This window comes from Molothrus ater, chromosome 1 (assembly GCF_012460135.2).
Source record: "Molothrus ater isolate BHLD 08-10-18 breed brown headed cowbird chromosome 1, BPBGC_Mater_1.1, whole genome shotgun sequence".
In the NCBI taxonomy this organism is placed as follows: domain Eukaryota; kingdom Metazoa; phylum Chordata; class Aves; order Passeriformes; family Icteridae; genus Molothrus; species Molothrus ater.
In genome coordinates, this window is record NC_050478.2 from 63,802,596 (window position 1) to 63,817,362 (window position 14,767).

The following is a 14,767-nucleotide window of genomic DNA, read 5'->3' on the forward strand; positions in this document are numbered from 1 at the left end:
TTGTCTTAGACTGTTTTTTATGTTATCAGAAGGGTATGGTTGCACCTACTGCCTGCCGTACCATAAATGGACTTTCCAGCATGGATTCCTTCTATGAACAGCAAAGATATAGCAAACTTTGCTATATCTTTGGTAGCAAAGACGGTAGAGATGGTTCTTGTTGCTGTTTTGGAAAGCATGCAAAAGCAGTTGTTATTTTACAGTGGATGAATGCTAACTTAAATGCCTTAAGACTTTCTCCTCTCCTGGCTTTTGCCTCTCAGGCCATGTCAATATGTATGCGTGTGCAAATTCAAGGAAAGCATCAGTAAAGTAGTTACTGTTACTGTTGTTATTTTTAGTTTTCAGTGAATTAAACCATGTAAAGTTAAAAAGATAGAAAAGGACAAAACATGCTTCTGAGAAGAGGAACTGCTTAGTAATGCGGTGCAGTGGCTATTGGTTGCAAAGAACTTCTTTGAGATACTGCTGCAGCAAGCTGCCTTCTCTTTCCTAGAAGTCACTAAATGTGCAAAATGTGGGTTAAAATCATAGACCTTAAGCCAATCAATTACACAAAATATGCTGAGAATGCAGGCAGCTGGGAGTTGTCCTCTCTGTGAAGCAGGAATGAAAACAGGCTGTCTAGAAAATGCCACTTAAAAGAGAGAATCAGAAATGCTTCCTCAACCTTTTTTCCTCTGCACTTCTCACATCCTAGTTCCAAACCGGAAAGAATTATGTAGTAATAATAATAATAACACCAACAGTATCTTTCAAACAAAAGAAGTATCCCTGTTTTCTGTATGACCTTATAATTCCACTGAGAAGTCTGATGGGGTGAGGAGGAGGACACTCTCCTGTTCCTGTTCCAGTGTTTTCCATCCCTGGTTCCCACAATCTTTACTGGAATAAACTCAGACTCTAACTAATTATGCTCACTTAGCTCATCGGTGTATCAGAATATTAATTTATATTATTTTATATTTTTTATATTTATATATACATATAAAATTTATGTTATCTTCCATACTGGTAGAAATTTTGCAAGGCTTATTGCACCTTGCTGCTGGTCAGGGCAAAGATGTTTGTGTTCTGATTTTGGGCTTTGTGAGATACAACAGAGGATTGAAAATTATTTCTGCTGAACTGTTTATGTGACATCTGCTGTTGGTGTGATCCTGGGAGACCGTGGTCATTATTTCATGGCCAGCCTGTTGCTTGCCCATTGTCTTAAAGAATTTCTGCTTCCATGTACACTTAGTTTGGCCCCTCATTCCTGAGCTGTGCTGGCATAATGGCTTGCAGGGTCACACCATCAATAGCTTCAAGAAGCTGGTTGGGATTAAAAATCATAACAAGAAGATGAATTGAGGCTTTTTGACAGGTTTCTGCATTTTAACCTGTATGAGACTTTAATCTCTTGTTTAGAGTATGGTTGTAGGAGCAGCTGCTGGTGCAACAGGGAGACATCCTCTTTTGCAGCTGGCAAGGGGCAGGAGTGCTTGTCCCGTACGCTGTACCTGCTCCTGGTGCCCTGCACAGTCCAGCTTCAGAAATAAGTAGGATTTCTACATTACCAGTCTCCAGAAACTGCACTTGAGTACTTTGGGTGAAATGTTTTTCAAAGAGTATTGAGTAGGTTTGGACTGAGTGAATTCAGACCCTTGAGAGGCAGCTAGGTGGTTCAGGCATAAAAATAGGGAACTTAGTGCCTTTGGTACTTTTCAGATTAAAACAAACAAAAAAACCCAGGCCCAACACAGACCCAACATGAAAACTTTTCTGGCTTTCATGGAAGGCAAGGCATCATTTCACTACTTCTTCAAGCATCATGAATTTTGAAATAATATTACAGCTGTTACTTCTGTTGCTGTGAAGGAGTTTGTTCTTGTTTTGTTTCTATTTACACCCAACAGAGACTTATATTTTTTCTTCCTCTCTGAAGTTCCTCTTTGCAGGCAGACCTTTTCTGGGCTCCTTCACTTAAGCTGTAGGTGGAGCATGTTGAGTGTTTTATGTTACCTTCTTCTTTCCTTTTAGGCTTGTTGTTTTGTTTAGCTGAATATGCTTGAATGTTTCTTTAATCCAGGTTATTTTGTAATCCTAGAAGGAGTTGTGTCAGGATAATTGGGTAAACAAAAAACATGCAGGAAAGTGGTGAGGGGGCAAATGGGACTGAAATGGAATCTGTGGGTTGACTGCCTCAGCTTACCAAGTTTTGACAAGTTATGTCCTCCTTGTCTTCCTCCAGGGTTTCTCAAAATCAAACTTTTCAGTTGTCCGTTCAGCTGTGTGTATAACTAGTGACACTCTTGTGATAAAATACATGTTTAAAAACTGTAGCTTTAGCAATGTACTCTGAACCAACCATTATATGTAAGTTATTACTTATTTCTTTATAGCTTGCAGGGTTTTGTTGGGTTGGTTTGTGGTTTTTTGGTGGTTGGTTTTTTTTGTGGTTTTTTGTGGGTTTTTTGTTTGTTTGTTTTTGTTTGTTTGGGGTTTTTTTGGGGGGGGTGTTTTTTTGGTGCATGGCAGGAATGGTTTTTCAGAAGCTTGAACGCGTCTTGACTTATTCCTTCTAGAGGAATAAGCCACCTGTATTTCACACTCGTGATGGAAACAGTGCTAAGGAAATAAGCATAGTAAATACAGGAATCTGTTGAAAGGGCTCCAGTTTCTTTAGTAGTTTAAGACTCTGGTTTGACCTTTCAGTTCTTCAGTGAAATGGCAGGCTGGTAATGTGGAGGCAATCTTTTCCCAGTTTCTTCTTCCTGCCTCTTCTGATCTGCTGTGCCTAGGAGTCTTCTGGCTCCTGCCCATCAGTTCAGGGACTAACCTGGCAGCATTTCCTCCCCCTGAGTAGAGCAGGTCACCTTACAGAAAGGGAATAGGGATTCATGCATGTGTGCAGCATGTGTGTGATTTTAGATTGCGTTTATAGTTGATCCAAACTCCTCCAGTTTCAGAGGCAATTTGCTCAAGAGCCTGGATGAACAGGAAGTGTAAATTCTTGTAGCAAACTGAGTGAAGGGTGAATTTCCTAGCAGAGAACATTGCCTTGTGGTCTCACTGTGCCAATCATCCCTATTGTAGATTGTCCTTGGGTCAAAAACTACTTAGTAGATGCTCCCAATGAGTTCCTGGACTTAGCTGTAGGTGAGTAGGTGCTGGCATCTGTGGGAGAGGTAAATCCCTACCAGCCTGGCTGTGGACCAGTGAAAACATCACTGACAGGTATTCCTTTTTTCACATATATATGCCAAACATAATGACACAACAGCAGAACCCCCAGCCAAGCTCACCTTAAGGTTTATCAATCTATTTATTATCCAGTTTCAACCCCTTTTCTAGTAACATAGCTTGATTAAAGAGCCATAAAGAGTGCTGTGGTGGAAGAAAGGAGATGGCTGTTATGATGAAAGTGTGCAGATTCAATATAATACTGCAGATTTTGTTTGGAAACTCACTTTGTTTGATGGAGCAGGGTTTTTGAATGCAGGGACCTGACACTGTTAGGCTTCAAGTGGTTCCAACTAGTCAGCATATAGTCACTAATTGATACCTTTGCTTTCTGGGGACTGGAGGAATCTTCTTACTCAACCAGGTTTGCATCTGATGCAAAAATTTCCATCTCCATTTCTTTTTTACATGTATAATTTTCTACTGTAACAGTATTTGTGGTGCTGCAGATTTCAGCTGGTGGTGGTGATAAAGAGGAAAAGGAGTACATGTACAGCTTTGCCCCTTCACAGCCTCCAGATAAGTCCAAAAACTGTAAGCCCTTCTTATAGAGTAAATGGAGTCTGGGGAGGATTGGTAGTGGCAAGCTCAGTACTTCAAAATACTTTGTTTGTTTGAGTTTACACTCAAAAGTATGGAAAACATTTCCTTTGATCTGAGCTGCATGTATTACTAGTGGCCAGGTCTGAGGGGAAGCAGCAGGGTAATCCTAAGTGGTAAATATTACTTTCAGCCAGTAAAGGTGAAAAGTGCCAGCATTTTATTCTGACATCTGGCAAAAGCCAAGCATTTACATGTTGCACTGAATCTGTTGTGCAATGGGTTGCTGTCTAGTTGCCATGTAAATGAGAGAAGTTGCTGGTTTGTTCAGTGCTTTGGGGAGAGATGAACAAAACTGTTGGTATATGGGCTTGATAAACTACCAGATCAGGTCATCTTCACTATGTAAAGATCACACATTTTTCAAAACCTATGAACAAAAGGTTATTGCTGAAGGAGAAGTTTAGCTTCCACCTAGCTGCATGTTTTTGTTGTGAATCTCCGGTTTCTAGCTATGATTCTCAGTTGAGAAAATCAGTAAGTAACTGGCCAAAGGTGTTTGGTCTCTGTGCTGGATGCTGGTACATTTTTATGGGCAACTCTAAAGACTACAGCCACTGGCAATTAATAACAGTCTGCAGACACAGCTGTAGGTTTTCTAGCAATGAGTTGCCCATCTTACCCAGTGTAGTGGTTTTGGTTTATTAATTTGAGATTTTGAGGAAAGGACATGCAGAGCAGACTTGATGTGACAGTATGTTGATCTTTGGTGGTAATAGGCTATTGCTTGCTTCCTGTTACTAATCAGGTGGCTACTCATTTACATGGCCCTCTTCCCAGAAACTCACACAGGGAATTGCCAAATGCACAAATGCATTTATCTTTTATTGTGAAGTTGTGTTAATACAGCGCTGTGCGGAGCGGGAAGAGGTTGACTGATTTTGGTAACTGTTAAAGTTCAAAGTAGGGATTTTTAAAATTTAATGTCAGAATATTCTCTTTGTTAAGGGGGAAAAGATATTGGCTTAATTTAGGAAAAAAATAGGGTTAGGGAAATTTCCTCAACAGTGGACAGACATTGCCCACTGGGCCAAGGGTGTGCAGAGCTCCTGGGAGAAGATACTTTGTCCAGTTCTTTTGCTGGGAAGGCTGTTGGCTGCAGGAAAAGGGAACAACCCACTGGGGAGCAGTAGCATTTTAAGCTGTCACAGCTAGATTGGCCAGAAATTGCTTATTAGGAACCTTCTGAGGCCTTTAATTAATACAGCAGCTTTCTGCTAACGGTCTCAAGCATGTGACAGTCAGAAGTGTGATTGTGCGCTGCAGCAAGGCCAGCCCATGGGATGCGCTCCTGCTCTTTGCCTTGTGCTGCCTCCCTGCCGCCTCCTCCTTTCTCCTTTCTCCTTTTTTTTGAATTTTATTTTTAGATGCCGGTATAACTCCCTGAACTGGCTCATTGTGGAGCTACAGGAGGGTTGAGGTTTGTCAGATGAAAAGGTGGTGGGACTATGTGTCCAAGGAGGGGGGGACAAGCATGCTGATCTCCCTTGGCTGGTGGCTGCACAGCTGCTAGGCTGGTAGAGCTGTTTTGCACCTTCAGCATAAAAAAAAAGCCAGTCAAGGGTAGGCAAGCTTTTGCATATTAGGCAAGCTGCTAATTTAAGTGGTTTCTTTTAGTGATACATCCTTTTCAACTTGATTTGCAAAGGACTTTCTTGCAGTAGAGCTGTCAAAAGGGTGAGGGGACTTAGGGATGGGGGGGGCTTCCCTCTTTTTTTCTTTTCTTTTTCTTTTTGTCAATTTGTTTTTATAGTTAATAATGAACAGTCTCTTTAGCACTAGACTTAGCACCTTTCATGCAAGATGTAAAACAAGGTCAATCCTTTTCCCACATTTGTAAGTTTGTGAGGGATTTCTGCTTGGTATTGTAGGTGATGGAGAGAGCAGTGTATTATGACTCGGGTGTGAAAGCAGGAGACTGCTCGTAATATCAAAGTGTTTTTCCAGGACCTTTTTAGTGAATAGTCTTTTCACTAATTGGAACACTATATAATGTATTTGTGTTCAGCTGTTGCCTGCTACAACACAATGTAAGCCCACTTACCAACCAGGTGCTTCTGTTATTTTTTTCTAATTTCAGTAGGCAGTGCAAATCTGCACTAGTTGTTTGTGTATGAAGAACTGCATTAATCCACAATAAAACCAAAATGGCAATGAGATTTATGTGTAATAATTTTTTAACACCCCCCTGCCCCCCTTCTGGGAATGCTGATATGATTGGAATATATTTTCAGTGCTGCACATTTATATTTAAATAACAAGCCTTATAAACAAAGCAATAATAGTCCATTGGAGTGGATTTGCAGAGGAATAGTAAAGAGACAGATTACCTGCTTTATAATGCAAGTCAAGATCATTGTATATAGTTTGAAAAGGAAGAAATGGATGATTAATATTCTTTCAGTATTTTCATAAGGAACAAACAGTAGTTGTGACATGAATTCTTCTATCCAACATGCAAAGATATAACAAGGTACAATAATCTGGGAACACTTGAACTTTGTGGGTAGACAGCTATGTAAACAACTTGTTTGAGTAGTGATTTAATAATTATGAAGATATGATTTATAGCAACCTGAGACGTGTTATGCCATGTCCAATTCCAACTTGCTTGTTGTAACCTGCCACCTTCTTTTCAGAAGTCAGAGTTGCTGGGAAAGGTCTTCATGACCTTGAGTTTGGAGTCAATCACTGAGGGATCAAGGAAGCTTCCAAACCAGATGAGAGAGGTGGAGTGTTTCTGTTGTTCTGTCTATGGCAAACACTCCTTCACCTGCCTGATAATCCATCCCATAACTGTGATTCGCATAATTCATCTCTCACCCCTGTGTATGACAGGCCAGATGTTGATTGCTTTAATACCAGGGAGAGGTTGCTCTAAAATTACATAGAAAATAGTTGAAAAAAGACACTTTTAAAAGGAAATTTGTTTGCCAATGTAAAAGAATTTTTTTAAATGCAAATACACCGTTGTTGGTATAAAACTGTAGCCTGATGTTTGGGCTAACATAACTCTTTGCTACATCTGTTGTGGCCCCATGTTCTAAGATAATGATACTAAAAAGGAGAGCATCATTCCAATATTTGAAAGTGAGTATGCTGAGTTTTAAGAATATTGGTGGTGGGTTGTTTTGGTTTGGTTTTTGGGTTTGTTGGTTTGGTTGGCTTTTTTAATAAGCATGTGAAGATTATATTCATACTGTATGCTGGTTTGGCATACACTGAACTATAGAAAATCCTGTTCACTATTCCAGAGCAGGAATATATGTGGCTGATATGGACAATATATATGTGATAAGAATATATTCTCAACATGTTCCTTGCAAATGACAGCATAAATGTGGGCTACTGCTGATTGACCAAAACTGTCAGCAGTGTGGGTATTAATGTTTCTTACGGGTCAGATCTAGATTCCAGGTAAGGGTGTGGGCCTTGAGACTCTCAGATGGATGACAGAGGCCTGGAGCTGTATGAATACTGCTCAGAAATATGTCAGTCCATGTCATCAGCATCTCAGATTGGGATTGCAGGAGTTTTCTAAGTCTGGACTGAATTTGAGATGTATAAATCTCCACATGGTAAATATCTCCTTTAGAATCTTCTCAGGTCTCTTGTATTGGATAGAAAAATCACAGGAATTTTACACATATCCCCTAGCTTATGCTGGTATGGTGCTTTTCCTTTCTCTTCTTCCATTGTTGCATCCAGTAGCACAGAATTTCCTGAGGGAAACTAATTGTTTTTTTCTTCTTAGCCTGAACATTTGTATATTTAGGTTTTTTAGCAGTATGTTTATTGTTAAGTAATTTGTACAGTAATGGTCATGTCAGGATTATGTTTTGATTTTATGCTTTTTTTCTTTGCTCTTCTCTCTTGGTATTTGTTCTTGGCTCTGATTAAATAAACTAAAGCTTAAGGGACCTTTGACCATGTGGAAAATTATTTGGAAGTTTCTTATTTTTTTCCAGTTATATTACAGTCTATTTTCTCTGGTAGCATACTTATTTCAGCTTTCAGACAAGTTCTCCCCTGAGTTTCATAGTTGTAGTTACTATGGAGATATCTGTCCATTCTTCTTTTTCTCCTCCCTTGCCCTACTCCTTTGCTAGGAGCTCCTGCAGCTGTTATTTATCTTTTCAATAAAGTAAGTAGATTTTGTACAGACTTTGTTTCTAATATCCCTTCTGTTGCAACATGTAATTTGCCTGTAATGCTTTCATTTTCATGAAATCCTGTAGGTATTTGTTTATATGGATGAAAAATTTGGTATATGAGTAGGAAGTGAGGAGGTCCCTAGCTAAAAAGGTCACTTCTGGAGCTATTATCTGATTTGATCTTTCAGCACAGTTGAGGAGCTGCTCATTGAAGTCATAATTCTGTAAAATGAATTAAATGGTTACATTTGTGTGTATGTATGCTCAGTGTCAAGGACAGCTTTTAGAATTCATTTATTTTAAATGGCAGCTTTTGGAATTTAATATAAACATATTCTGGTGCAAGGAGAAATTGCTCGGGTGAAGAAATGAAAACTTGAGACAACACATCGTTAGCCTTTTAAGTCAGAGAGACTTTTCTTTGCACCTCATCATAATTTGATAGCTCTTTATATACAGCTTTATATATTCCAGCTTAACAGAGAAACACGGATGTTTGGGTAGTCAACTATTCTGCAACAGATATTTTCCTTTGCATTTGTGCTGTTGTATTTCTAAACCCCCTCTTTTGTGGAGGCATTGTCTCACTTGATGTCTGTGGTTTGATATCACTGCTTTGCTGAATGACTTAGATTTGAAATGGGCTCTCCAACCAAGAAGTTCTACCATAACTGCCTGTCTGAGCAGACATCCCACCTGGAAAGCCAGTGTAGCTGCACTGTTCTTTTGATGGATGTGTTTCTTGTGGCAGCTGCATCTTCAGAGTCTTTTCCCCTCTTTCTTTGGAGACATCTTGCCCTAGGTGATGATTATGATGTTACTGTTTTCCTTTGGTCTGCTGAGTGCTATGCCCTGTCACCTGTGGCTCTGCACAATCAGGAGCCTACTGAAAAGACCCTCTGTTTTACAACTGCATATATAACCTACCTTGGGTTCTTGGTCAGATAATGCAAATCTCTTTGCCTCCCACTGAGAGTGTTGGGTTGAAATTGCAGCCTGAAAGCCCACAGGTGATACATAAAAAGGAAGCATGTCCTTCCCTTGACCCCGTTTGTGCCGGGTCTGGCATGGTTTATCACTTGGCCAAAGATAAGGTAGGTGGTTTTCTGCAGGGTCAGTGGAACTGGTATTGGACAGATTCCATGGGCACCACAGGGACCACAGCAGAGGTGGCTTTGGGAAAAAAGATGGACAGGATCAGCATCAGTCCCTCTGGGGGGTGACTGGGTACCCTGATCAATTCAGCCCTCCAAGATAAGAGTAATCTCAGTTTTATTCTAAGCAAGCAAGCAATGTCATTTCCTTTGGCCTTTCCTATTCCTTGTGAGGCAAGAAAGAGACTCTGAAACCCTTTACTTTTTGTCTGCTGTGCTCTTTTATTATGCTTTAGATTATTCCTGGCCTGCTCACAATTTGTTCTGCAAGTTGTCAAGCAAAATGTGCATTTTAAAATAAATTACTCTAAAATTTTAATCAACTCTTTTTTTAGAAGGGAGTCTCATGTTTTTCTTTTGCATGCGTCTAGTTCGCTGTTAAAGTAAGCAGCTGGGACTTTCTTGATTACTTCTATTTTTAGTGACATCTTCTTTACACCTGCACATTGAAAATCATGAGGTTTTCTAACAGAGATTGAGAAATCTGAAATCAACCTGGCCCTCTAATTGCAGTGTCTTGGTGTGGATGGAGTTCTTATGTTTGTCTTACACTAGAAAAATTGACCACTATTGATTTTCCTTGAAAGTTAGTTCATCCCACCTGGTTAATTTGTAACAGAACAAGAAGACAAACTAGGTGTGGCACAGTTTCTGAAACTCTCACTTTTATATCCCTAGGCCTGTTAAATCCTCTCATTACCTGAAAATTAAAGTATTAAGTAATATCTAGGCAAATGTTACGATGCAATCTAGGTTTGATTTTTACACATTTTATTTCATTTCTGTTACATAGAAATCCTCCTGTTAAATTCACTTTTGATACATGTGCTATATGACATTTCAGATTAAGAGTATTTAATTGCGTCCAGTTTCCAGGTGGACTACAAAATAAACTTTAAAGGTGAATCAGATGAGAAATGGAAAAAGAGGGGAAATAGCATTTGAGTAAAGGTCACACTCTCCTTATCAGATGAATCAATTGAAGTAATTCAGAAAAAAAACCTCACATGAAAAAAAGTTTGGTTTTTCCTTGAATAAATTCAAGCATTTGTTCTTCTTTGGGCAGTACAACCCACAGTATCTCTACGTAGCCCAGGTACCAGGTAGCCTGTGTTCAAGTTCTTGTGTGGCCTTGCACAGTACTTAATGGCTCTATGTCTCTTCCATCTTCAAGTATTTTTGCCAGAGTTTTGAGCAGTTAAAGATTGGAGTAATAGTTGTTTTCAAGGGCAAAGTATAAGTAAATTATATTATTTATATCTGTTTTGAATATGGGTCTATTTTGGGCTTTATTTATTGCTCTTCCTTTTTCTGATCTTAATTTAACATAGATATTCATAAATGAACAAAAAATAAATTCTCTTCCCAAAGGAGAATTTTGAGAGTGCTTTATCAGCACAACTGCATTCAAATCCATTTTTAAATAACAAGAGTTAATTCCGGCATCCACTGAAAGTGCTTATTTATTATTGATTTCAGTGAATTGGACATTTTCCTAAGATGTCTGCAGGCTGAAGAAAGCTATAAATTAAGTGCCTGTGGTTTTGACTTCACTTGGAGTAGCCCTTCAGAGAATCTTGTTTATTTTCCTTTTCAATTATCATACTCTGTGTAAGCCTGCTGCAGTTTTACACCACAGAACGAGCCATCAGGAGGCGGTGCCGTGCACCCTCTGCCGTGTATTTCCCAGGCTCTTACCTGGCTTGGGTCATCTTGCTGCCTCTGCTCAAGGTGGTCTGTGTGAAGTCTGAGAAATTGTTCATTGAGTGGATGGCTGCCAGCCTGGGTTTCACACTTGTTGGGTGCTTGAGTATTTCAGTGGCAGAGGAAGGCATCCTCTCTCTTCACCCACAGGATTGCTCTTTTGAAGCCTTTTGCACATAGTCTGTGTTGGAGGTCCTGCATTGCATCGTTTGCCCCGAAGCTGTAGCTGTGCAGGGTTACTAATTCAGTGGGACTACAAAGAGAATATTCCATTCATAGTAAAAAATAGAATAACCTCTCCTTTACACTTTCTTCAAGTGTTATGGGGTAATTCACTGAAATTATTTCAATATTTCATAACAAAACTACCTCATTGTATCCTAAGCCATCCTGTGTTCCTCTTATTTCAAGTCATAGAAACATCTCAATATGGAGCTTTACTACCAATTATGGTCATTATTTTCAGCTTCTTAATTGCATCTTCTTGAGCACTGGTTCCCAACCCCTTACTTTGAAACTGCTTAGTTTCAGGAAACTTAAAGGCTTTTGCTGTTTCGTGTGTGTGGGGTGTGTATGTGTGATTACATGGTGTTACCTGGTGTCTGCAGTTCAAGGCTTCAGATTGATTTGCTCCTCTATCAGTTTTTTATGTGCCATTCAAAGCCCTCTTGCCAGCCTGAGGATGCAGCTGTATGCTAATTTCCCAGTTTGAACAAAACACTCATAGGTCACTACCAAAGTACTTGGTCTTCTTGATACAGGAGGGAGGAAGTTTCTGGGATGGGATGGGTGAGAAAGGCAGGGTCTGGATCTGTTGCTGTTTCTTGTTTCTTCTCAGCTCTGGGAGATGAAGTTTCTTTTCCTGAGACGGAGCTCTTATGTCAGAAATGCAGCTCTGTCACATCATTATTTCTAATTTTTAACATGAAAAAGGCAAGTTGAAAGGGAATTTGTTACAACTTCTTGTTACTCTGTCTTCAAAAAGGAAGTGTGAATGTAATCTTCACATACCATATCTTCATATAACGATTTTTAAAGGCCCTTTAGTCTGAAGTAGTGTTTGACGTGAGGACAGGCAACAGTATTTCAGTATGTGGGCAGATTTCCAGACCCTGATACTATGTGCTTGTTCTGACCTATCCTTTCCTCTGGGTGTTCTTTTTCCCCAAGACTTCTCACTGCTCAAGGAACATGTCTTCTACAACTTGACATTCCCAGCTTAAAAAGCAGACTGACAAAAATTTCTTTAAGTTGAAGCTTAAGGACACACACACACATTCAGGAATATTTTTTCCCATTTCAAATAGAATATCCTGTTGAGTTGGACACCTTTCTTGGGGAGGAGAGGGGAGGGCAAAATTATGGAGAGCATATTCTAGCAAGATGCTTCAAGGAAGTAGATCAAGAAGGCAGGTACTGAAGCTGTAGGGCAGTGTTATTCATGATTCCAAATACAATATAGGAAAAAGAAAGTCTTCTCCTGCCTTCCTGGACACCCCAGCCCCTCCCACCCGAGTTACTAATTAGGGTTGCAGAATCCCTCTTTGCTTTTCTCACTCAGGTTCATTTTTTTAACATAGTGTGAGAAATGTTTTGCTCTTCTGAGGTAACCTTTTCTGACAGTTTGTTGGTTTTTGTATGAAAAGCACAGAACCCTTAAGTACTTAAAAGAGAAATCCATTTTCTGTTTGTGTTCCTCTCTGTACTTTACTGATCGTTAGTCAGTCCAGGATGCATGGATTAGTGGGTGACTTTTCTGCTTTGTTTTCTTCCTCGTTCTTTATTCTGCTGTTTCTCTGGGCCATCCCAACCTTTTCTACTGAAGTGTTTTTCTGCTGGGTTTTATTCAACGTGGTTTCCCAATATGAGCCTTAATGAAAACAAATGTTTATCGCATTTTCTGAGCATTAGGTGAGCTGCTATCTTTAATTACGAAAGGCTTGGAGATGGAGGAGGAAACCCACTTATTGGCAACAAAGGGCCCTAGGACTGTTTGTGCTTGGCTCATTCATCTCCCTCTGCTTCGCAGACAACTGAGACTTTCTGAGCATTTGAATACAGTTTATTCTATCAATTAGAAAAGAACAAAACAAAACCTGTCTCTTACATTGCTTAAATACCTATTAAGCCCATGAACGGAATACTAATTTCAGTGGTTCTGTATAATGAGCTCTAAATTTCTGAGTCATGTCAGCCATGGAACCTCTTAACAAAGACATGGAAAACCCCAGAAAAAAAGCCCCTAATGTCAGTCTCAGTTCCTTAATTATTTTGATGAGTATTAAAATGAAAAGCTCCAAAGCATTGTGTCACAGTGGTTATTTTTCAGATTGAATATAACAGGGAGGATTTATGAAGATTTTCCGCTCTGTTACTGGGGTGGATGGAACACAGAGCAAGAAGGGCTGAGCACTGGCAATACTCAGTGCCAGCAGCACACCTCATCAGCTGACAAGCCCTTGAAAGTTCTTAAGTGGGATGAGATATGAGATTAGATGGAGTTTTGTGTTTCTTTTCTATTTGCCCTCCCCTGGTATGAATGCCAGCACATATAAATCATGGTGCTTAACTGGTGCAGGAGGAGGGTGTTGCAGTGCAGAGCAGTGCTCTACCAGCTCCATAGGATTGCAGAGGTGATGTCTGAGCTGCATGTGTGAGGGTCTTTTACCTCTGGATGGGTGTTGCCTTGAGTTCCTGTGGATTTTAATTAGGCAATGCAGTGATGCTGGGCACTACCTGCATTTCAAAACATAGATGTTACTTGAATGTCATTTATTCTCCCTTTTAATACACCTACAGGCGACTTGGTTCAGCTGCACAGTCCCCATAGAGGAGGCTGCTGAGTGCACAGTGACAGCTTGTATGCTCCCTGTGCATCACAGAAAGTGCTCTGCTCATTCCTCTGGAAAATGTTGTTATATAATGCAGCACGGTGCTTTGCCATGTCTGCTTGGGGGATCACCCCTCTGTTAGGAGGGTTGCATTGTCAAGTTGGGTGTTTTAAGGATAGAATTCAGCATTACTTAATGATTTGTGAAATGTAACTTAATGCATTTATCACTGCTTTAAATTTTCTGGCCTTGCACAATGAACATCCCACAGTGGGAGCTTCATTTTCTCCTTAGACTGTATTATTTGTATTATTGGCAAATGTGCTCATTTATACTAGGGAGAGAAAAATAAAGGCAGGGAACCTTGAGAAATGCCAGCTAATAAAAAATAAGACAGTTGTGTTTTCTAATAAACAATGAACATAGTAAAACTGGTGATGCTACAGGCATCTTGTGTTATTGATGAAAACAAACTGCTTACTGACATCTGCAGCAACCAGTCATTGAGTGGTGGCATCCCAGAGCCCCTCAGTGCCATGTGTTAGGAGAATTGTTGGAATTCACAGTGTGAGACTTTCAGGTTTTGAAGGGGTTTGATTTAATTGGTTTTCCCCCTCAGGCTTTTTTTTCTTGCTGATTTATATTTCTTATACAACTAGAAATAGAAATAAGATAAATATAATAAATAATATAAATAAGAATAAGGGACTTGCTGCCCTTTTCTTGGAAATGTTGTGAAAAGCCATAGGTATTTCTTTCGGACAGCTGATTACTTTAGCCTTCTGAAGCCCCCATTTTTAACAGTTACAATGCATCAGTACTGCTCTGGAATAGCATTTCATATGCTGTAGACTCTTCACTGCTTCTCCTGAACCACCTGACACAGAAACAACATATTTCTGCAGGTTGTGAACATCCTCTGCTTCATGTGCTTCATGAGCAAATTCACTTAAGTACCACGGCTTCTGCATCAAGTTGCTCTTAGCACGAGGAAACTTGGGTTCAGCATATGTAGCTGCTGTAACCCTGCTGTATTATGAGACTGATTAATTAAGTTTTCCTATTTATAGGAAAACTTTGCTACTTGTACAGTATTTGT

The 14,767-nt window shown here is 39.8% G+C and overlaps 1 protein-coding gene across 1 annotated transcript in view; it reads left to right on the forward strand.

The window, feature by feature from the left end:
- The window catches only part of JARID2 (jumonji and AT-rich interaction domain containing 2), a 211,601-nt gene that overhangs the window by 120,526 nt on the left and 76,308 nt on the right, over window positions 1–14,767 (forward strand). The gene's annotated exons all lie outside the window — the stretch shown is intronic.